This window comes from Nuphar pumila, chromosome 3 (assembly GCF_984573655.1).
Source record: "Nuphar pumila chromosome 3, dmNupPumi1.hap1.1, whole genome shotgun sequence".
NCBI lineage: Eukaryota > Viridiplantae > Streptophyta > Magnoliopsida > Nymphaeales > Nymphaeaceae > Nuphar > Nuphar pumila.
The window spans coordinates 23,376,649-23,379,133 of NC_143251.1; the positions used below are offsets into that span (position 1 = coordinate 23,376,649).

The 2,485-nt window shown below is 38.6% G+C and overlaps 1 long non-coding RNA gene across 1 annotated transcript; it reads left to right on the plus strand.

Moving 5' to 3' along the window:
* The first annotated feature begins 300 nt into the window (after positions 1 to 300).
* On the plus strand, positions 301 to 1,634 carry LOC149842289 (uncharacterized). The gene is made up of 2 exons (XR_016431053.1): positions 301 to 500; positions 1,335 to 1,634. It is a non-coding gene; the product is annotated as an uncharacterized LOC149842289 (long non-coding RNA).
* The last annotated feature ends 851 nt before the right edge of the window (positions 1,635 to 2,485 follow it).

Consider the following 2,485-nt stretch of genomic DNA (forward strand, 5'->3'; position numbering starts at 1 on the left):
CCACCCCGTAACGATGATGGAGAACAAGTAACTGTAGCTGACAAGCTGTCGATATTTCAACGACTTGGGCATGCATTTGGTAGTTGCCGATCAAGGCTATTGACAGATCGAGAGCAAGATGCAGCACACATCTATATTCTTTTTAATTGTTCAGCGATCGACAAATGGTAGAGCGATATGGCGAAGACGCTACTCAGCATCCATCATTTGATCCTACAGCATGGGTGACTGCAGCAGGTGAACCCAAAAAAGGTCGCATGTTCAGGTTTGGGAGTAATATGAACACTTCACCAGTTATTGGTTCTTCCAGTTACGGCTCACCAACTTCTTGCGCCGACATAAGCTCCAAGCAGCCGACTATTCTTTCCGGTGATGATGTACGCGAGATCATTAATGAATCACTGAATAACTACTTCCAATACACCGTCGCCCCCTTTCTCCGAAATGAGATCAAGGCCGCTGTTCAGGATAGGGGATCTTCGATTCCAGGTCCCTCTCAGGTATAATCACATATATAGTTTTTTTGACTGTCTTAAAGCACATCTGAGCATGGTAGAATCACATATAGAGTTTTTCTAGATGCCTTAGAACACATATGAACATGCTATAATCACATATTCAATTTTTTTACTGCCTTAGCACACATATGAGCATGATAGAATCATATATATATATATATATATATATATTTAACTTTTTGTTTGTCTTAGAGCACATATGAGCATGATAGAATCACATATAAAGTTTTTTTGATTGCATTAGAACACATAAGCATGCTATAATCACATATTCAGTTTTTTTACTGCCTAAGAACACATATGAGCATATTATAATCACATATTCTGTTTTTTGACTGCCTTAGCACACATATGAACATGCTATAATAACATATAGAGTTTTTTAACTGCCTTAGAACACATATGAACATGTTATATATCATTTATGATAGAATCACATATAAAATTTTTGGCTTTGCCTGCCTTAGAGCACATATGAGCATGCTATATTCACATATTCAATTTTTTTACTGCCTTAGCACACATACGAGCATGATCGAATCACATATATAGTTTTTTGCCTGCCTTAAAGCACATCTGAGCATGGTAGAATCACATATAGAGTTTTTTTATATGCCTTAGAACACATATGAACATGCTATAATCACATATTCAATTTTTTGACTGCCTTAGCACATATATGAGCATGATAGAATCACATATAGAGTTTTTTTATTGCCTTAGATCACACATGAGCACATGATAGAATCACATATAGTGTGTAATTTATTTCATTATATTTTGTTTATCAATACTGACTGTTCTTTTCTTGTGTAGGCTGCTAGCGATAATCAGGGTAGTGGAGCTGAAGGGACAGATAAAGACAATGAACAAGAAGACGCACAAAATCTTGGCGATGATTAGAGGACTGTGTTGAAGAAGTTCTATTTTTTTTATTTTTCCTAATTATAATTGTTGAATTGTAAATAATTAAACTTCTTAGTTTTAAGGTGGAACGATTAATTATTATAGATACTTGTTATATGAATTTTTTTGTGTGGTTTGTTTTTTATTTACAGGAAATATAAATTGTACAGGAAATATAAATTGTACAGTTCTCGGTAATTAATTTTTAAATAAATTTTTTTTTATTTTTTTTCGTTTTTGCGACGGATTAGCGACGGATGATTCCGTCGCTATTCATATTAATCTAGCGACGGCTTAGCGACGGAATTAAATCCGTCGCCACGCCGTGGTCGCCGTTTAGTACCGGCGGATTGGCGACGGAATATAGCGCTCGTTATTCCGTCGCAATTAGCGACGGACTTGGCGACGGAATTATTCCGTCGCCAGTTAGCGTCGAAATATTCGCGACGTAAGCATACTGTCGCCGCGTTGTCGCTAATCCTTCGCTAACATGGTTAGCGACGGATTAGCGACGGATTCGCGACGGAATGTGGTCGTCGCTAATCTACTGCTTTGTTGTAGTGCCAGTTTTTGTCTCGATTTCTTTCTCTCTTTTTTACACTTTCTAACCAGACTCAGTTTGAGATGTACTCAGATCGAGTTTGTCTCGAGTTTGTCCCAACTCAATTTGGGTTTACACCCAGACCGGTTTGGGTTGGGCCGATTCGGTCTGATTCAACCCAAATTGAGTTGGTCGAACATCTGACTAAGAATGATCGAGACGATCGTTTCTACTTCTTCTTCTTTTTACATGGTCGAGACAGAGGGTGTCCACCCTCTGTCTTTCTCTCTCCTTGTTCAGTGATGCCATCGGCAACCAAGGTGGTTGTCGGCACGGCTGAGACAGAGAGCACCACCCTCTATCCCACCCTTTCTACCTTTCTTTCAAAAAGCGCCTCTCGCAACTAATGTGGTTTTTGGCGACTGACTCTCCTCTCTATTCAAAAATGCTAGCAACCAGGGGTTGTCAGGTTTCTTTATTTTTTTTGTGTGTTATTGACAACTAAGCCAAAACAAAAGTT